This window comes from Haemaphysalis longicornis, unplaced genomic scaffold (genome assembly GCF_048455015.1).
Source record: "Haemaphysalis longicornis isolate Haplotype H1 unplaced genomic scaffold, Haemaphysalis longicornis Haplotype H1 scaffold_5, whole genome shotgun sequence".
Classification (NCBI taxonomy): domain Eukaryota; kingdom Metazoa; phylum Arthropoda; class Arachnida; order Ixodida; family Ixodidae; genus Haemaphysalis; species Haemaphysalis longicornis.
In genome coordinates, this window is record NW_027526385.1 from 176305728 (window position 1) to 176327954 (window position 22227).

Consider the following 22227-nt stretch of genomic DNA (forward strand, 5'->3'; position numbering starts at 1 on the left):
AGCGGTCACTGCGATGCGGGAGGCTTTCGTCCCCGTCGGAACTGACATGAGCATCAAAATCCGTGCCTTTCAGGCTCTTTTGGAGCAGTTTGGCGCAATTTTCGCAATTTTCATGCTTTTGGAGCAGCTTGGCGCAGGAAAATGGAATTGTATCAAAAAGGCGCAATATGCGCAGCTGTCTCACCCCTGCAAGGGGAAACAAATAGGAATCATCATCATCATCATCAAGGTGTGCGCAAATAAGAGTTCTTTGTTTTTAACGCGCAAGTGTAACTTGCTAAATTGGCAAAAAGAACTCACCCGGCTGGCGTCCACCGAACGCTCAAACGCAGGATATCACCCGCAAGAAGTATCCACAGCAGTAACCCCTCTGTTAACGCGCTACATAGCGCCCGTACATCACAAAGAATAAAATACAAAAAGATATTCAGCGTGTTCTCCACTACAGGATGGATACTAAAAAAATAAACACTGAAAGTAATCCACGGCGCGCACGGTTTCAAATGCTGCGTGGAACACAAAAACCACAAAAGTTACAGTGGATCAAAAATTTCGCCTGCAGCTTGGTTGGCCTTCAGCCTCTGTGGAGACAGTGCCACTGCAGCATGGGTGGTGATCCTAAAAAAGGTATGATGAGGGGGAAAACAGCGCAGCTGTTGCACCGGCAAAAAGAAGACCGGATACACACGAGCGCTGAACTTTTGCTCGAGCATAGACGAGCTGCACGCAAAAAGCAACTTTGGCAGCGTAAAGCTAAAGCCGATAAAGTTTTCTGAAGCGTAAATGAACGGCAATGCTCGCAAATAAAGAATGCGAGTTCAGCAGGCAGATGTGGTAGCAGTGTGGTTCCGTTGTGTACCTTGTAGTTTGCATAGCTTGAAGGACTGAACCGTAAATTCTCCACGCTGGCATGTGTCATAGGCGCTGATTAGTACAATTGGTATTGGTTAGAATGGCCGCTAAATTTTATGCGAGCAGACGCAGGTAGCATTGCGAGCTAAGCGAAGCTGGCGAGATTGGGGTTAAATGTAGCACGGCCTGACAGAACGCGCCGTCCCCATACCCCGCAATTGTTTGACTCGCTGGCTCCCATTGTCGCCGGCTTCTATGGGCAATTCTATACAGCCGGCCGTGCCTGGTCACCAGTTTAGAGAAAGAAACTGCAACAGGGTTTGTAGTTGGGAAGTTCGTACATCTTCGAACGAAACAGCGCTAAACACAGGACAGAGCAAAGAAAGACGTATGTACACAAGCACTGAGCAACAACTAATTATTTGATTAGAAAGAAGGAAATAATATTTATTTATTTATTTATTTATTTATTTATTTATTTATTTATTTATTTATTTATTTATTTATTTATTTATTTATTTATTTATTTATTTATTTATTTATTTATTTATTTATTTATTTATTTATTTATTTATTTATTTATTTATTTATTTATTTATTAGGAGCCGATAACAATACGCTCATGCGCGCTCTTAAAGCTGATGGCGTCGCTATACTCGCTGCACGCCCCATGGGTCGTAATGGAACTGTGCTTATCCACTTCGCTTCTGACATCGTTCCACGGTTTGTAACTTACCACGGTTTCTTACGCCGTGTGCAAATTTACCAGGCGAAGTCACTAATTTGCACACGTTGTCACAAACCAGGACATAAGGCGTGCAGCTGTCCTTCCCCAACTATTATCTGTAACGAATGTAGTAGATACCACGAGTTGAAGGACTCTCCAGGTCTGTGTCCTTATAAGGAACAGGCGCAGCACTGTGTGCATTGTAAAAAAGACGGACACCTCGCCACTAACTAGCCCACACTGTCCAGCTCGCACTCACTTCATCGAAACGCTTAAAATACGCCAACAACAAAACCGCTTTAAAAACCGTTACCAAAATGGCAACCGTCAACGGCGACTTACAGACCCCGGCGACTCGCCCTTACCCGTTGCATCGAAAGCTTCAGAGATAAACTATCTTAGTCAAGACTTCACGCCGCTCGAATCTGCCGTCAGGTACGAGGATGATCCCATAATTGCTGAACTACAACAAGCACGTCAAAAAGCCGAGATACAATTCGCTGAGGAGATGGCAGCTCTACAGAAACAAATTTTATTACTCAAACGCAACCATGAGCAGCGAATGAATGACATAAAGAAGCACATTATGACACACAGACAGAATCTCTCCTTCAAGCAGGCATCAAGCAAGCCTCAAGCAAACAACACTCTCGAAAAGCAACAAACCACCTCCCCTGCCACTTCTCGTCGCCAGGATGATACCTCGCCGGACGAACCACAGTTTCAAGTTAATTTACCTAGTCATCACAAATTTCTCCCCATGGTAGAAAAACACACAAAAGAGGCAGCAACATTCCCAGTCGAATGCCACCAGGACATGCAGTCATTTCAGCAATGCATGCAACACATAGCGCAACAGCTAACTGAGACTCAGAAGACTCTACAACGTATTGCCATGCAGTTAGACGTGACTACTGGTCACAACCCTGAAACCACAGCTCATGGATTCGTCTAAGCCTTATTCCCACCCTGACGTTCTTCAATGGAACTGCCGTTCTCTGAAGTACAGTGCCGCAGAGCTTGGGGAACTTTTCCGGACAACAGGTCAGCCCCTCGCACTCCTGCTTCAGGAAACGAGAGGTACGACCCCAGAAATAGCAGGTTATCAGGGCTACTTTGTGCCGTCCATACATCACAAACAACGCGGGGGACAATTCAAAACAGAAGCACAGGCCGCCATATTCATCAGGAAGGACATACCTCACACCCAAGTTGATACCTCTTCTTATTGTACCGAACATCTCCTTTGGACGTGTCCGGGTCTGCACGCAGAGCGCATGTCTTGCAAACACAGCAGCATTACGTGTTTGACGGACTGGCTCTACCCACCCGCAGCCACAGCCAAGCAGGTGTTTGCCTCCTTGTGGGACTTCGCTCTCGCTACTGGCGTTCATCTGAGAATGTAGTTTTCCCGAACTGACACCACCCTCCCCACCCGCCCCCACATAGGCCGAGTCGCCATCCTTGTGCCAATAAAGTTTCATTCATTCATTCATTCATTTATTTATTTATTTATTTATTTATTTATTTATTTATTTATTTATTTATTTATTTATTTCACACTACCTGACAGACTCCGAAGAGCATTGCGCGAGGGGGGGAGAAAAGAAAACAAAAATGCGCACAGCGCAGTACATTGGAATTCTATGGTGTAAATAATGAAAACCTCAACGAAGCACAATGAATTTGGTAATGCAGGCTATTAAGAACAGCTTGGTAGCAGGTTGGGTAGTAAAGTAAAACAGAAGCATTGCGAAATGTCCTAAAACATTATTATATGACATCATTATACAATTTCGGGCAAGTGTTGTTACAGTTAAAGTGGACTACAATATCAATTTTAAGCAAAGAAAAGAAAAAAAGAAAGTTTGACAATATGACTACAAGATTAAGATGTGCGATTAAGCTTTAAGAAAAATGGCTAGTGAGCCACTCATGAAATGCATCACGGTTCAATAAGCAGGCGATGGCGTTTGGAAGATCATTCCACAATGAAATGGCGCGTGGAAGGGCAGATAAGTTGAAAAAACGTGTTTTACCAAATATTCGCTTGCAACTGAATTTGTTATGAAGCCGTGCTAACATGCCTTACAGCTGCTTCCAGAAGCAATGGCGATGACGTAGCTGAACTTATGTATTTGTGCAGAAGACAGAGAAGAAAGATTGAACACCGTGTTTCTAGCAGATGAATTGATATACCTATTTTAATTTGAGTAATACTAGCGTGGCGGCCATATTTCCGAGAAATGAAGCGTGGAGTTCTATTTTGAATTAATTTTCCACTGTTCGCTATAAATAAGCTTGATGTGGCCACCATACAGATGAAGTAAACTCTAATTGTGGACGAACGAGAGTTAAATAGGCTAATTTACGGATGTCAGTAGGTGCGTTGCGCACGTTTCGGCGTAGGTAACCCAATTATTTCGATGCCGTTCCAGATACTGCGGCTATATGAGACGACCATGACAAGTTACGTGTTAAGTGTACTTCTAGGTATTTGTATGACGTCGCCCTTGTCAAGTCAGTGGTATTGATAGAATACGTGCGGTTAGAATCGTTTCGCTTGCGAGAGAAAGAAATTATTTTGCACATAGATAAGTTAAGGGTCATCTTCAAGGTGTTGCACCAATTATAAATTATGTTAGGTCATTTTGAAGGGCTATATGATCGTAAGGAGTGCTTATGGGACGATATATAATGGAATCATCTGCAAAAAGTCGCATGGTAGACGAGACATTAGTAGGTAAGTCATTAATGTAAATTAGAAAGAGTAAAGGGCCAAGAACACTACCTTGAGGGACTCCCGATGTGACGTCAGTGAAGGAGGAGCTTAAGCTATTGACTATTGTAAATTGCGGGCGTAAGGATAACAAGTTATGGAGCCACGAGAGTGTAACGAAATCTAATTGAAGGAACGATAATTTAGAGTTGAACCCGCCGCGGTAGTTCAGTGGCTAAGGCGTTGCGCTGCTGAGCTCGAGGTCGCGAGTTCGATTCCTGGCCTCGGCGGCCGCTTTTCTGATGGAGGCGAAAAGCAAGAACGCCGGTGTGTACGAGATTTCGGTGCACGTTAAAGATACCCAGGTGGTCAAAGTAATCCGGAGCCCTCCACTACGGCGCGCCTTATCGCCTGCGTTGCGTCGGCGCGTTAAACCATACAATCAATCAATCAATTTAGAGATGAGGCGGCAGTGGGCGACGCGGGTAGTGGGCGACGCGGCAGTGGGCGACGCGGGTAGACTAGGGTAGTCTAAAAAAATGCCATTGGTTTGTAGATTGTTATCCATGTCTTGGTGCAAGTCAGTCGTGAATTCCGAAAGTTGAGCGTCACATGAGCAGCCTTTTCTAAACCCGTGTTTATTAGTGAAAAAGAAATTGTTAGACTCGAGGCGATTGTAAATGTGGGAGGCGATGATATGCTCGAGAAGCTTGCAACAAATACAAGTCAGTGAAATGGGGCGATAGTCATCAGGGGAAGTTTTATCGCCACTTTGAAAGACCGGAACCACATTTGCTGGGTAGCTGTCCGGATGATAAAGATTTGCGGAAGCTGTGAAAAAGAATCTGACTTGAAATGGATATCGTATGTTTTAACACCTTAGAATTAATACCATCTATGCCAGCGGAATTTGAAGTTTGGAGGTTAGTAATTAGTGATGCGATTCCCTGAACTGTGATGTTGATGGGTTCCATGAATGGCCAGTCAAAATGTTGGAGTATGGGGTTGTTAGAATGACCTTCCCGCGTGAAAACAAATGCGAAATACGTATTAAATGCTGACGTACACTCATCAATTCTAAGAGGCATCTGATTGTCCACTAGCAAAGTGTTATTATCGACTTTACGAGGTCCAATTCCGTCCCAAAACTTCCTCGGATTAGATTTGAGAAGTGAAGGCAAGTAGCAATGGAAATATCTGTGCTTAGCAGCGGTAATACCAGACGCGTAGTTATTCAGACATTCTTTATATTTCGCCCAAGACCTTGGGCTAGAAGCAAGCTTTTCGTTCGAGTACAAGCGTTTCTTTTCCTTCCTCAAACGTTTAGGATGCTTATTAAACCACGGGTTAGTTTTATCATTACTTATTGAGATTAGAGGAATATATTTATCAATCAGCGCTGACATTTTATTTCTGAACAGCATCCAGTTTTCATCGACACATCGGCTAGAGAACAAAGGCAAAAAAAGGTCCGTTAAAAAACAGATTCAGTTCAGTGTTCATATACAGACAGTTAGCTTTATTGTAATCTCGATTTTTTTTTTGTTGTGCAACCATTGAAGGCTTATGGGGCATAAATGGGTAGTTGGAGTACTGTGTAGTCGCTAAAGTCGTTAATGAATAAAATGTTTTCAGCGTTTTCTGGGGAGCTAGTTAAAAGAAGGTCTAAAGTATTAAAACACCTAGTAGGTTCCAAAATATCTTGGGACAAATTAAAGTCTAGCGTAAGGCTAATAAATTCAAGTGACGTACGGCAAGACGATGAGAGATTAGGCCAGTCAATTAGGGGGTAATTGAAGTTGCCTAAAAGGAAAATATTGGAAAACTAACACCGCTGAGTAGCAATAGTGATACTGTTGCGAGGTTCTATGAACGAATTGGAAAAGTCCGGTCGACGGTAGCACACACGCACCAGTATTTGACAGGGGGATGGGGTTAAGCATGCAGCCCAGGTGATTTTGAGTCCACTGTTAGTATCGATGCTGAATGAAGGTATTGTTTTTCTAATCGCCAATAGCCCTCCGCCCCCTCTTTTGTCTGCGCGGTCGTGTCGATGGACATTGTAAGTGTCAGTATAAAAAATTTCACTGGTATTTATTTCAGGTTCTAACTATGTTTCAGTAAACGCGAGAACATCTGTGTCACTATCATCTATTAGCGAGAGAATTTGGTCACGTTTCGCCATTAGGCTTCGAATATTAGTGTAGGACAGCGTTAGTTACGGTGTTACGTCAGATCTCTGCGGCTGATTTCGAGCACGTGGGGATGCACTTTTCTTTATCTATATTGGCGATTGCACCCCGGCGTTTGAAGGAGGGTCAAATACAAAGGTTTCCTTATCCATGCGTAGTTTATAGACTGCCAACGTGAAAGGCTTTTTTTTTTTTGCGATTTGGCGAACTCGACCAGCCTTTTCCCTGCTTGCCGCGTAGCTAATGAAAAATCTTCACCAATGGCAAATGTTGATCCTTTCAGCTGGTGCGCAAAACCTAGAATACGTTGTTTATCTTCGAAGCAAGTTAGCTTAGCCATTATGGGCTTCTGTCTTTCGGGAGAAAATTTACCCAGCCTGTGGACACGTTTGAATTGAGCAGGAGTGATTGTAATGTTTAGTTTATCTGAGCAGAATTTAATAATTTTTGCCCCAGAGCTGTTCCAGTCCTCTTCGTCTTCGTCTTCAACACCAAAAAACAACCGACTAGATTGTCTTAGCCTACTTGCAGCATCTTTGCACCTATAGATGTTATACTATGAAGTTAGTTTGTTATGTAGAAAAAGCATTGTCAGAAGAGCTGGGTGCGGTAGGGTTCAACGGAGTGAGGCTTGATTTAAGGGTAGCTACCCTGTCAGTTAGTTCTGTTATTTGGGTATCGGTTTTTTTTTTTTTGCTTTTCGTTCACACCTTTTAGTTCTATCAGCATTGTTTCTTGCCCTGCTTCAATGCGGCGGACAGTGTTTAAAAGAGAATGAAGCGTGGCAGTACATACGTCATCGCCTCCTGTATTTTTACAATGCCAAATGCATCGCGCTCTTCCCAATGCGAGTGAGTGGTACACCTGCATTGCCCACATGTGGCAAGTTGGGGCCGCGAGCTGAACCGGTATCACGCAACCTTATCTGAATTCGAGAGTGGCTTGAGCCTGGTTGCCAAGGCAACCGATGTTTTAGGTTAGCAGAGTAATGGCGCTCGCGCCAGCACTAGAAAATTCAGAGACGCGGCGGAGCATGTTTTGCCAACGTTGCCACTCTCCATCACGCGTCGTCCCAAGCTGAACTGGTCACATGACTGAAGCGCTGGTAAGGCTACCGATCGGGGGAGAGTGGCCGGAGTAGAAGGAGAGGGCTTGGTTGGCTGGTCCGGGCCGATGCGTTTGGCATTGTAAAAATACAGGAGGCGATGCTTGCGGCCACATCAGGCACCGGGTTAGTCTCAACATCATCACCTGAGAGCATAAGCAGTAGATCGAGTAAAGCAACACATACACGCCGTCAGAAGAGAAACACTCGCTTGACTGCATCACGCACATTTTCTCGAAGAGTAGCCGTCCACATGAGCAGTGAACAAAATAACTTATTCGCACACAGAGCGAATGTCCGTCCCCATGAAAACCGCTATCCAGACAAACCTGCTATTTCTTTTACAGCGAAGCTGTTAGCCGCTAGTTGGTCGAAGAATTTTGCGCTGTAAACAAAAACCGCCAGCAGGACCCAGCAGTTTTCGCCTAAGACACCGAGCGCATGCGTCAGGCTAATCAGGCTCAAAGTATAGACCTTTTCAACTTCTTCGTCCTGAAAGCTGCCATTTTATCAGTGGGCTGCGCTAGCGGCCCTATAATTGGCGCAGTTGACAGGAATATGTAACTGGACATGCGCAACACAGCCCAGGACATGTCCTGATCTTATGAAAAATTAACGCATGAAAAGGTTTGTAGACTTCAGAATTCGTTGGAGCAAACCGCAAAACAAGCATCGAAACCGTATTATGGGTGATAAGGCACCTGTGAACAATGGGTCCCCCCCCTCCCCGTGTGTTCCTAACAAATAATATGATTGCAGATTATGTTTCCAGGCTAGGCTAGACTAGCGTCACTAAATAGAGCAATTCTTGCCCAAGAAGCATGAGTCAAGCTAGGCGGGACCGAGCATTTGCTGCTGGAAAAGCCGAGCGCAAGCGAAACGCCCACCGAGACGGCGACAAACATATCATACCCTCCGTCATCAGCATTTGCAGTGGTTTACAACAGCTTCACTGGACATCCACTTTCGCACAGCGGGATGGCGACCACTTTTTCCCGAAAGTGCTACTGACGGGGCACTGAGACGCGAGGTTCGTCTATTGTGTACAGCACACGCTTCACAGATTTCGCCTGTGATTTTTTTTGCAAGATTCTAAGTTATCTACTGGGCATATAGCAGAATTTTTGGCTCAGGTACTTTGCGACCCCTGATATAAGTTCTGGGTGTGTTGGTTTACTACATACTGATAGAAGTTATTGTTTCTAAAAAATGTTGGAAAATCTGTTGCAGGGTACCTTTAAAGGAGCACAGCAACACACTGAATACTGCAACGGGCAGCATGCTTTCTCAACATGCCCAGGCTTGCGGAGCGCACCGCAGCTCGGAGAATGCAAAATCTCGAGAAGATACAAACGCCAGCTACACCCGAGATCTGTAAAGCATTTAATATACACAATAAAGGAACCTCGCGTATAAACCCCGTCAGTAGCATTCTTGGAAAAAAGAAGTAGCATACTTCTCAGAGAGCGTCTTTCGTTGATCCTAACATCCCCTCTGTGTGCAAAAAACTTACAGGAGACTCTTGATAATTAAAACACGGATATTTAAAGTTTCCGGTTAATTGAAACAGACTCAAACATTTTGATTGGTCAGCTATACTTTGGATGTATTTTGAAGCCGCTTATTTCAAACTGCTTAATTGCGTCAATTCCGTTACATCGTACTTTTTGTTTGATCCATAAAGCCTGAAAATATCGGCTGCATTTGCGGCTTCTAAAGCTGCACACTTGCATCCTTTCAGCATATTGCTGGAATCCGAAAGTTCTTGACCAGTGAAAAAAAACAATTCCTTTAAACTGTCTGCCCATGCTGGCAAAAAAAAACTTTGTTTGGAACTCTCATGCAGTGACAAAGCAGACATCAATTCGTGATTGTTTTTAAAGCGTGGACAGCCCTTCCGTATTGTGTGTGAATGTTTTATTAATAAATAAATGTGAATTTGTGTATCACAACACGAGTTCGCATGTTGCCCCGAATCATATTTTTAAGAACTTCTGATAATTCAAATATATTCTAATTTAAACAAAAGCCTGAGGCCCCCAGGTTTGAATTATATCGATCTACTGTATTTTGTTCGCCGATCATGCGCACGGCTACTCTTCGAGAATATTTTTGCCCAAATATTTTATTCTTTCTAAACATATAAACAGTTGTTAGTCAGCGCTCGCTCGTACACACCTTTCTTTACTGTGTCCGATGTTACCCGCTGTTTCTTTCCAACTTTATAGAAATCTACCCGTACATCCCCCGACCAAGCTATCGGCAAATGGCACCTACTTCGTGCGTGTCTAATCTTGTCGCTACGGTTCCTGTTCTTTGTCATTTCTGGTACCTACAAAGAAGTGAGCCCAGAGCGGTTCTGTTCCTCATAAACCCACCAGAAAGATTTGGGCCTAATAAAAGCGAAAGCAAAGCACCCGCTAAGTCTTCAAACTATCTTTCCAAATATATTCAATTGATGTGTGCCGTCAATCGTGCCAGTTGTGATTAACATATCAGTGAATCCCGTTCTGCCTCCTGCTTGGACCGCACGGGCTTCCAAAATAGGTTATTCGGACAATAAACATCACAAAAAGGGAGCCCTCTAATTCCTTAGAAAATGGTGGTTCGGCAAATAGAAATTATCGAAAAGGTAACAAGTCGATAAGATGCATGCGTATGCCGGTATCCGTCGGCCACCCGGCTCTATTCAAAAACAAACTACGGGATAATCTCGACCGCGTAAACAGGCACAGAAATATGCCCACCGACTGGCTCTGTGAAAACTCACGTATCGAAGTCTTCGGGCATGGATCAGTGACACTGACGAACGTTGTCCCCTTGAGGAGTACTCCTCAGAGCAAGGGTGCAAATGTTGATAACGTCAGTGAAAATTTCATTCACATGGGTACCGATTTCCTGGTGTTGCAAGCACTACGGCTCCACAGGCCCTGTGCTCCGCGCAAAAAACACTCCTAACGCGATATCCAAAAGCAGAGCCGGATCTCTCTATAGTGGCTAGCAAACGACGTGCTGATGTTGGCAGCAGCTTCCTGTGCAGCTGCATATGCACTGAAAACGATGTCAGATGTGACGGCAGGGAGCACGGCGATGCCCCTTTCCCTTGCAACCTCCTCCTCCATGAAGACACCTTGTACTGTCCCACCTTAACAGCCTCTTTCCAAGTAGCGGATACAAGAGAGAGAGAGAAGGACGTTTCACTAAAAATATCCACGGAAACTTTATACAAAATAATACGGAACAAGCCGGAAGCAATGCATTTTATGTGCGACCACCAAACAAGTACGGAGGGTTGTAATGTTATTTTTTTCATCTCGGCTGAGTCCTTCGAAATCCCAGAAAAACACCCATTGTTTTGCGTGAGCAATAAAATAAAAACTGCGCCATTCGTAGAGGTACCGTGGCATAGACGAGAATTTCTGGCTCACAGGGGCCGTGTTCACCGGAATATCTGCGTATACGTGGCGACAGTGTCGCGCTGCTGGCTGAACGTTTCGCTCAGGGTCTCGCGAGAATCTACGCCGTAGAGAAACGCCGTGTGTATTTCGCATGTTATTAACGTACGCCTTAAAGGCGTAGGTGAGAGGGGTACGCACTGATCGGTTTCTCGGTGTTTAATTCACCGCATAGTAGCAGTAGTAATAAGTGTGTATACCACGCTGAACAAGGGCTAATCCTCAAGAACAACAGAACGGTCGCCACACTAAGCAGGACCTTCTACGTATGCACCGGTTTGTAGCAACCCCTTTTCTACTACTGGCTTTGAAGAATAAAGAAAAAATGTGGTTGATCCCTCTTTCATAGGAATCGGTAAAAGACGAAAGTGAAATGTGCCTTCACAGGGTGAGTTGAATGTTTATTCTTCATCGATATGAACTTGCACATTGCTGTTTATATTTCGTTGGTATGGCACCGTCAGACTTATCAACATTAGGCACTAGATTGCACGCACCGGAGCACTGCGTAACCCCGAATGAAACCACACGCACTTGCAAACCATGCGAACGAAACCGAACGGGTTGCCAGCGAACCGTTTGGGGCACTCACGATCCGCTGCAGCGAAAGAGCACGATTTGCGAGGCTGTATTGTGGGTGTGCTTGACGAGCGACAACCTGCTGGCGCGTCGCTTTCGCCAATGTGCGACCACTGCGTCCCTTCTCCGTGGAGTGTGCGGCAGACGGTTGCGTTGCGACGAGCTCAGCTGGCGCCAACTGTCGGCGCTCATTAGCTTCGTGATGCACTACAACGTATACCATCGAAATAGAGGAGGTCATAGGAATGATAGATGGCGCGTTCATACGGCTGTCTGCCTTCAGCTCGTAGCGGAGTCGGCAAAGTCCGTGGCACGCCCCGTTCCGCCGACGGAGTGCCCGGCTCGCAGCCGCGTTTTTCTGGCGATGTCATTTCCGTGACGTCATGCCAGTCAGATCTTCATGGATCCCTGCATATAAATACTTTGTGTTAACAACGGTAATTCTGAGAAAATTCATGTTGCTCCCAGCACTCTTGACAACCCAGCCTCGTGCAAGTCAGTTGCAGAAAGCTGCCTGTTTTTTTTTTTTTTAACTTTGTTAACTAACGTCCCACAAAGAAGTGCTTGCAATTTCGTGATGCCTTGAAAAGCAACTACCCCTGCAGGGCTGCCAGACGTATTAGAACATCTTGTCTTATTCTACTCCATTCCAAAGACAACATAACATTTTTTTTTAGTTTGAATGAACGCTATTTTAGAAACTCAAAAATTTGAGTGCTAGCCTTCAAATGGAAGTATAGGTTACTAAACAATGGGCCTTCCAAAACTCCCAGACCACAAATTTGGTCTGGGAGGAGGCGGTTGGCGGCGCATTTGGCGGCGCATTTCGGACCTGCGCTGAACTCGTCCTTTCTGGCACTGCAGGTGAGCGGCCACGCATTAAGTTGTAGGATGTATTGATATTGCCGTGAACTGCATACTACCCGCTGCGCTGTATCACCATGGATGACGAGTGCAATGTTTGTTCTGAGCGGATTTAATTTCTGGTGACACTCGGTTTCTAAGATGTTCCAATTGTTATTGCAAGTACCATTTAGGCCAGAGATGTGCAGGAGTGGCAGAATCCCATTTTGCTTCTATGGGCGTTAGACGAGAAAAGGGGCGCTGTAAGCTTTGTCGTACTGCTCCTTCGTCCCAGCATGGTTCAGAGAACGCTGCAGCCCTTCTGTCTGACATTCCTGAGGAGCTGTGTATGCTCGAAACCATTAAAACTCAAGTTCAATCTATCTCATCCCTCGAACAGAAGCTGTACGAGCTTCTCACGTTGAAGCCATAAGTAGAGAAACTGAAAGGAGTCGTCGGTGGGTTTCAGTTGTCCCTGGTCGCATTATCCAAAATGTAAGACTCTTTAGTGTCCGACGCGAAGGCGCTTGACACCGCTGTTGATGCACTGACGGAGCATATTGTTTCACTTGAAGGCTGTGTATAAGCACACGCTTCAATCATACTAAGGCTGCAATCGGACCTCAATGACAAAGAGCAGTACAGCGGGTCATCAAATCTTAAAATACACGGCCTCCCCGCTTCACGAAACCTCAGCGTATTCTTGTCAGACTTGAGCAAAAAACTCCAGATTCCTTCATTTTCACCAATCAGGTGTCCGCTATTGATAGGCTTCCCAAGTGTAAGAGCGGACCTGCGACAGTACTGGTGAGGTTCACATCTAAAGACGTTCATGACCATTGGTTGGCTGCCCGCTCTAAGCTGCGTGCTCTGACCCACAGCAACGATCACCCCCCTCTCTATTTCTCGGAGAACCTTACCAGATCAAACAGGGAGTTTTTCTTTGCTTCGCGTGCAGTGGCTAACGAACACAACATCCAATTTGTGTGGGTAAAGAACGGCCGTATCTACCTCCGGAAGAAAAAAGGTGAACCGGCCATTTAAGTTCATCAGCTCTCAGATCTCGAACGGCTGAATTAGTCGGTCCGCTTCCTTCATCGCTTCGCGCTGTCATTGCACCTGACACACTTGTATGAAGAGATTTTGATGCACCTCAAGACTCGCTTTTGCAATCACAGGTGGCTCTTCCACCTTCATTCATGTGAACATTCGCAGCATTCAGAAACATTGGAACGAACTATGCTGTATTACTGATACAATAAAAGAATCCTTAGACGCCATTGTTTTGACTGAAATAAATATTCCTGATTGCTTAACCCAACAATTTTCAATCGCAGGCTACGACACCTATTATTTTACTCGTGCTAACAAGTTGGGCGGGGGCACTGCACTTTTTGTCAAGCAGAAATGGCTATCTTCTGCCGTAACGACTTCCTTTTCCAGTGCAGAATTTTTAGCTGTTGCGCTGCAGAGCCCACTCTTCGATATTTCCCTACTCGCATTCTATCGTCCGCCTAATCAAAATGCTTGCTAATTCATCGAAGATTTGAATGAATTCCATTGGCCTGCTGGACGTATTCGCATGACTGGTGACCTGAGCATCAACCTTTTAAAGAACGAAAAACATATTGTGGTAGATTATCTGAATACTCTGGCGGACGTCGGTGTCGAAGCTGCGATTAAGCTTCCTACTCGCATTGAACTTTTGCACGACAAACTTGTTTCTGCCTGTCTTGATCACGTTAACGTCCGTCTGGATCAGAGTGACTACACAGCATTTATTGTCGAACAAAAAATGTCGGATCATTTTTTTACTGGCTGTCGTGTTTTCTCTCCTTCGGAGGCTATGTGGCAATCCCTTTTGCCCTCCGACAGAGTGAAAATAATTGCCAGAAAGAAATTGGACTTGGCAGTGGACCATCACGATTGGAATTCCCTTGTGACTACATACCGAGTTGATTAACTGTACAACCGGGTTTTAGAGGCATTTCAGTCTATTCAGAATTCGTCGAAAAAATTAATTCATATTAGACAAAGACAAGTTGGATATCCTTGGGTTACTGCTGCTGTGCTAACTGCCATTGCCGAGCGGGAATTGGCTTGGGCTCGATTTAGGCATGCTCCAAAGAATGCTTATTTAAGATGGCTAAACAGAACCGCCAGCAATAGAGCAAATGCCCTGATACGAGCTGAAAAGCGCAAGCATTTCAACATAAAGTTCAGGCTTTCTAGGACAAACACGATTAAAATTCGGGCCACCATTAATGAACTGCGCGGTAGAAAATCGACAGACGCATGCGCTACAGTCGCCCGAAACTTCGGTGCTGCGTAAATCACGCTGGCTGACCAATTCAGTTATTTTTTTCTCCGCTGGCCAAGCAACGCATGCGCATTGCCTCCCCGCTAAGAGGCTGCAGTCGATATCTGAATCAGCTTTTTTAACGTTCTGTACCGCAGATGATCTGAGTTACATCCTATTCAGCTTCAAAAGAAATTGATTTGATTGATTGTGGGGTTTAACACGCCGACGCAACGCAGGCGATCAGGCGCGCCGTAGTGGAGGGCTCCGGATTAATTTAGACCACCTGGGGATCTTTATCGTGCGCCGAAATCTCGAACACACGGGTGTTTTTGCTTTTCGCCTCTATCAGAAAAGCGGTCGCCACAGCCGGGAATCGAACCCGCGACCTCGTGCTCAGTAGCGCAACGCCTCAGCCACTGAGCCACCGCGGCGGGTTTCAAAAGAAATAAAGCTGCAGGAATTGATGGCATTTCTGTTGCATTCTCTGTAGGCATTTTGAGCGTCTTAATCATGAATTACTCACTATATTCAACAATATCATTGATACACAAATTGTACCTTTGGGCTTAAAAAAAGCTGTTGTCGCCCCATTGTACAAAAATGGCCCGAAAAATTCCGTTACAAACTATCGGAGGATTTTCATTCTTCCTACCATTGCGCTTATTTTAGAAAAAAACACACTGCAACGGTGATGCTGAGTTTCCTTGATGCACATGATTTGCTCTCACCCAACCAATTCGGTTTTGTCAGAGGGCGTGGAACAGAAAAAGCTTTAGATCTTTCTGATCTTCTAAACAATACTTTAGAACATAATGAAGTAGCCTGTGCCATGTTTTTGGATGCCTCCAAGGCATTCGATTCTATTATTCACTCCATTTTATCTGATACACTGTTCCAGTATATATTCAGAGGCCAGTTTCTATCTTTAATTAACCATTACCTATCCGACCATTCTCAAATGGTTATGTTGAGTTCTATCAAAAGGAATTCACAGCATTTAACCTAAGACGTTCTTCAGGGGTCTATTCTTGCTACTATTTTATTTAATATATACGTTAACCACCTCAGGTATTCTTGCCCTCATTGCAGAGTGTTCCAGTATGCGCACGGCATCGTACTTGTATCCAGATCCAGACATAACGCTGAACTAGCAACAGAATACCTGCAATATGACTGTATGCAAGTAATGCGATGGTACAGCGATAATCTAATTACAAATAAATAACAATGACTCACAATTAGTCTGCTTCCATAATCCAGCTAAGATTATTCCTCACCGCGTTCCAATTTCTTTGCAAAATAGTAATTGTGTCCCATGTACATGTGGAACTGTTGCCCAACTATCTACTGTCAAATACTAAGCTTTATTGTCTGATTTTGGTATGTCCTGGAATAGCCATGCAGACTATGTACGTACCAAACTCAGAAAGGTTGCTTGCCTCCTGTTTTCTAATAAATCCTTATGTCCCGTATACATACGCAAACAAATATCACATGCACTTGTGTAAGGTCCACTTATGAGATTAGCAGCCGGGCGCCCGGGCTGCGCGCGAGAACCCGCCGCTCTGTCTAGCGACGTAGCACTGCCGACACTGCGCTGCAACTGCCGCTAATTCGTCGCGGCGCGCACGGGAGACGGATTGTCTGGCCCACCGCATTCCTCAAGGATAATCCCCCATTGAGAAAGCAGACACCACCGCCGGATTCCAGGAACGCCTGCCCGACCCACGGAGGTGGTGGGATTACAGGCGTGTCTCTATTGTCGCGCCCTGGTCAGCATGACGCACGGTCGCCGTCTTTCGCTTTCATCCCGCGGGGTCGCACGAAACTGCTCATCTGTGGGCGTGCCGTTGACCCGAATGTGGCGGCACCTCAATGAATATTCCGTGGCACGCTGAGTGACAGCTGTCTACGTGAATTCGGGAACTCCCATACGCGTGTACGAACGCTACAGGGGCGTTCCCGAGAGAGGGTGATCTCGAGGTTATATAAGGCCGAAATTAGCCGTTGGAAATCGTTCTTGTCTGAGCGGTGAGCTGGCAGTTCCCGGCGGGACAAGGAGTCTCGACCGTTAAAGCTAGGTTGGGATTTGTGAGCCCCCTAGTCGAGGTTAAGATCGCGTCGGAGGTTTAGGGTGCAGCGCCGCACCGGGAAACTAGACGGATCTTGCGGCGAGACAGAGTCTCGGCCGTGGTTTCTCGAGCGGTTTGTGTACGCTCCGAGAATACGAGAGTTAGACGAAGTTGAGGAGCTCGAGTGATTTGTCCGCACTCGGAGCTAGCGTCTAGCTGAAGTTTGCAGTTTTTCCTTTATTATTCATGTACCCAGTTTTCCCACTGTAAATAGCTGCATATAAACCCCTCGTTTCATTTATTCAACCCCAACGCCTTGAGTTCGTCAATTCGACCGCCGCCTCCAAAAACTTCAACACCATCGCCCAGCCAGCCTCCTGCCAAATCAACCGAAGCCCGGGCGATTGGGTTCCTGATCGACACCGGACTTAAACGATCCTTACTGGCGCAGTCGACAGGATTTGGCAGAAGAAATCACCAGGCCACAACCAGGGGCAGCAAGCAGACGCAAGCCCGCCTTCATCGGCGGCAGCCGAGCTCCGCGCGGAGTGGAGCGGCAGAGCCAGAGTAGAGGCAGATTTGATTAGTAAAGCGGGGTTGTCCTGTGTGAGTGTGCCGTCACTGAATTTGTCGGATAAGGAGGCAACGTTTCTGCGCATGGCTGCAACACGTCAGCATTGGCGGTGACGATGGGAAGTGATTGAGGGTAGGCTGGGGATACATATTTGTACGTTTGTGTGAAATAAAATTAGTTGGAAGTTAGCGCTGTGTTGTGTGTTCTCTCTATGTCCTCGTCCTTTTTTGCGCTATGAATTCATCAAGGCAGAGCCAAGCCAGCACACGGGGCCAACGACGCGGCAGCCGACCACCGGAGGTACGGGTGAGTGGGATTTCTTGCGCTTCGTTGTGGCGGTGTAGCCTGAGTATTAGGGTGCATGGTTGTCACGCGGAGCATGCTGGCGAACATGGCGGAAGGAGACGGAAATCGTCAGACACGCGAGGCGCCGCCTCGAGGAGGTACGACGGCAGAGGGGGTTGCCCAAGCGACATCCGAGGCCTTCATTCTTAGACTAAGGGAACTAGAATCTAAAATACTGAAGCTCCTAGCGAAGGAGCAGGAGAGAACAGAAGCGCGCGATGCGGCGGAGCCCGAGAGCCGAGAAGTGCGGGAATGGAAGGATGGTGTACAAAGACTGAAGCTCGAATGTCAAGAGCAGTTGCGAAAGCATGAGTTGGAGCTGGAGCGGAGAAGGCAGGGCACCGCGTGGTCGGACACAGTTGAGAAGAGACAAGGGGGCACGGACCCAGACAGTTGTATGGCGACAGCGAAGTCGAATGGTTCCGGCCAATGTGGGGAAGTTGAACATTGCGATGACAAAGTAAGTAGCCGTGACTTCCTACACGAGGCTAGCATTTCCGCCGATGTCGAACGCGCGGAGATGGACATTGGGATGAGGAGCGACGAGGTAGGCGTGGCCGGTGATACCGTAGAGCGGTGTAACGAAGTGATGCTCGAACATGACGAGCAGCCACGCAGGCAAAGTTTGGGGATGGAGCTGCAGTGCATAGGGCAGAACCCGTCGAGCAGGCCCAGTTACGCACTGACAGCAAAGTTGAATGGGGGCAGCCCGTTTTTCAACTTGAAGCCGCGCGACAACGAGATAAGCGGTCGCGGCTGCGCACAGGTGGCGAGAAGCTCAGCCGGAAACAGCTGCATGGAAAGGGAAGCGAGAGTGAAAAGTGTTCCAGCGAGCGCGGTGTCAAGGGTAGCCCCGTTGTTGCGGGTGTAGAGCCGCCAGCTGCTTTTGCACCGGACGCTGCGCTGAACTTGCTGGCACGGGCAGTACCCAAATTCTAATCGGCGGAGCGGAGGAGACTGGAGTCGCACAGGAAAGTCTTGGGGCTCGCCGCGCGCCCAATTACGCTCGAAAGTTGCACGAGAAAGCGAACTCCGTGTCGGGCGTTTACGAGCTCGCCCAGAAGAGAAAGGAGATAGAAGACGTGAAAGCATGTGACGAAACGGAGCGAAAAAGAGGCGGAGTTGACGATCAGGCTGAGGAAACGCAGGAGTTCAAGGTGGATAAGGGAGCTGAGAAGGTAGACTGGGTTGAACATGTCGAAAATGGAACAGGAAGTGAGAGAGAACGCGAAAAGACGGAGGATGAGGAGCTCATAACGTTTGAAGAGGGTAGGAACGATACGGAGATGTCGCGTGAGTTTGGTAGTCTTGATGGTGAGAGTGTAACCGAGGAGGTTGATAGAGAACACCAAAACGCATGCGTGGAGACTGCGAAAGCAAGAATGAGAGCTCCCGAGGAGGTTGCGAAGGAGTGAGAGCTCCCGAGGAGGTTGCGAAGGAGAGGGAAAAACCGTGTGAGGAGGCAGCTACAGTTGAAAGCGAGGAACGAGACGGAATCGGCGATCTCGCGAAACCGGTGTCTGAGTTTCGTAGCTTTATACCCCTGACACACGGGCGCCTAAAAGGCCTTTGCAGAGAAGGACTGCTACCGAAACGGCGTTCGCCTCGGTGACACACGACAAAGGAGAATCTCCTTCACCGAAACGGGCATTTCCCGTAAGGGGTGTTCGCCTATCTCCTTTCCCGCACGAAAAGGAGCAGCTAGCGTCGCAGCCTCGTAAGCAGGCGCTTGCAAATCATAAGCTTCCCAGAACTTAGTGAGACCAAATGCGATTTCATAATACTTTAATAAATTGTTAAAACTGCAATGAAATAAATTGCACGAAACAAGCCCAATCGTAAATTATTTCTGTAAACATCTGCCTACTGTTGCCAGATTAGGCACAGAACATAGGCTACAAAAAGCACTCCATCGTTGCTGTTTAATACAAATATGTTAAATTACCCATTTATTCTTTCTAAACAACAATAAAACGCACAGTTTCTATCTAAAATAATAGAGAAGGTCTATTAGCCGCACTTTATTTTTGTTATCGTGCATGCTTTTTCCACAGAACTGCTAGCGCCACTGTATTGGTGTGTCAGTTGCAGCAAGTATGTAAAGGAGATCGGGGGTTGCTGTGTGTCAGGAGCGCCACTCCTTTCCACAAAATGCCTTTTGGCGTGGCGAAAGGGGTTTAGTTTAAAGGAGATCTAGCGTTGCCGTGTGTCACAGGTATTAGTGTTGGTTGTGGCCATTACCGAGATTTAGTCGGGAGCCACGCTGGATGGGTTGACGCACTAAGTTCTGCGACCTGGCAGTGTGTCACAGCCCCTAGTTCTGAGTTGTGCCAGGATGAGTGCGTCCTGGGACAGCCGAAAAACTGTCTTTGTCAGGCCGCTGCTCAGAATGCACCTAGCGTGCACGAGCGGTTTTTGGTAGTGACAGGTGCTTGTGAGGTTGTTGTTGTGGGGAAGTCTGTACGTAAGGGAAAGAATGATCCCGAGAAGGTCGTCGCGTTCGCGGGCCGCCATTACGCTTCAGCATCAGCCCTGCGCTCACGCGGCCAGCGCGCAGCATTGCCTTACGTTGGGGCATTGGATAGGCATGGCCGCTTGGCCTATGGGGCAGGAAACGGGGTCGCACTTTGTGATACCACTCTGTCTTCCCCGAAGTTGTGTTCGCCTCATGGGGCTAAATTGTCGAGACTTGCGTTGACATTGCAACGCCGCGCGGTCTGGATCATCTGCACAGGGGGCTGGAAGTACGCGAATGCACTCCCCTGCTTTCAGATTGTTGCTTGGGGAGGCTAGTATTGAATTGCCTCCGAGCCTTAACACCGCCACGACGGACGTGAACGTTCCCGTTCACCCGTCCTTTTTCGTTGGTGGTGTGTGTGTGTGTGTGTGTGTGTGTGTGTGTGTGTGTGTGTGTGTGTGTGTGTGTGTGTGTGTGTGTGTGTGTGTGTGTGTGTGTGTGTGTGTGTGTGTGTGTGTGTGTGTGTGTGTGTGTGTGTGTGTGTGTGTGTGTGTGTGTGTGTGTGTGTGTGTGTGTGTGTGTGTGTGTGTGTGTGTGTGTGTGTGTGTGTGTGTGTGTGTGTGTGTGTGTGTGTGTGTGTGTGTGTGTGTGTGTGTGTGTGTGTGTGTGTGTGTGTGTGTGTGTGTGTGTGTGTGTGTGTGTGTGTGTGTGTGTGTGTGTGTGTGTGTGTGTGTGTGTGTGTGTGTGTGTGTGTGTGTGTGTGTGTGTGTGTGTGTGTGTGTGTGTGTGTGTGTGTGTGTGTGTGTGTGTGTGTGTGTGTGTGTGTGTGTGTGTGTGTGTGTGTGTGTGTGTGTGTGTGTGTGTGTGTGTGTGTGTGTGTGTGTGTGTGTGTGTGTGTGTGTGTGTGTGTGTGTGTGTGTGTGTGTGTGTGTGTGTGTGTGTGTGTGTGTGTGTGTGTGTGTGTGTGTGTGTGTGTGTGTGTGTGTGTGTGTGTGTGTGTGTGTGTGTGTGTGTGTGTGTGTGTGTGTGTGTGTGTGTGTGTGTGTGTGTGTGTGTGTGTGTGTGTGTGTGTGTGTGTGTGTGTGTGTGTGTGTGTGTGTGTGTGTGTGTGTGTGTGTGTGTGTGTGTGTGTGTGTGTGTGTGTGTGTGTGTGTGTGTGTGTGTGTGTGTGTGTGTGTGTGTGTGTGTGTGTGTGTGTGTGTGTGTGTGTGTGTGTGTGTGTGTGTGTGTGTGTGTGTGTGTGTGTGTGTGTGTGTGTGTGTGTGTGTGTGTGTGTGTGTGTGTGTGTGTGTGTGTGTGTGTGTGTGTGTGTGTGTGTGTGTGTGTGTGTGTGTGTGTGTGTGTGTGTGTGTGTGTGTGTGTGTGTGTGTGTGTGTGTGTGTGTGTGTGTGTGTGTGTGTGTGTGTGTGTGTGTGTGTGTGTGTGTGTGTGTGTGTGTGTGTGTGTGTGTGTGTGTGTGTGTGTGTGTGTGTGTGTGTGTGTGTGTGTGTGTGTGTGTGTGTGTGTGTGTGTGTGTGTGTGTGTGTGTGTGTGTGTGTGTGTGTGTGTGTGTGTGTGTGTGTGTGTGTGTGTGTGTGTGTGTGTGTGTGTGTGTGTGTGTGTGTGTGTGTGTGTGTGTGTGTGTGTGTGTGTGTGTGTGTGTGTGTGTGTGTGTGTGTGTGTGTGTGTGTGTGTGTGTGTGTGTGTGTGTGTGTGTGTGTGTGTGTGTGTGTGTGTGTGTGTGTGTGTGTGTGTGTGTGTGTGTGTGTGTGTGTGTGTGTGTGTGTGTGTGTGTGTGTGTGTGTGTGTGTGTGTGTGTGTGTGTGTGTGTGTGTGTGTGTGTGTGTGTGTGTGTGTGTGTGTGTGTGTGTGTGTGTGTGTGTGTGTGTGTGTGTGTGTGTGTGTGTGTGTGTGTGTGTGTGTGTGTGTGTGTGTGTGTGTGTGTGTGTGTGTGTGTGTGTGTGTGTGTGTGTGTGTGTGTGTGTGTGTGTGTGTGTGTGTGTGTGTGTGTGTGTGTGTGTGTGT

At 46.9% G+C, this 22227-nt stretch overlaps 1 protein-coding gene across 3 annotated transcripts in view; it reads right to left on the bottom strand.

Moving 5' to 3' along the window:
• Positions 1–10635, bottom strand: part of LOC144138831 (glucoside xylosyltransferase 1-like) — a 64976-nt gene extending 54341 nt beyond the window's left edge. For 2 of the 3 annotated variants that reach the window (XM_077671319.1, XM_077671317.1), the window contains exon 1: positions 10366–10635. The gene's annotated coding sequence lies outside the window, so the exon portion shown is untranslated. Of the gene's footprint in view, positions 1–300; positions 414–10365 lie in introns of those variants that run through there. The other variant, XM_077671318.1, reaches the window with a different exon arrangement.
• Between the last annotated feature and the right edge of the window lie 11592 nt (positions 10636–22227).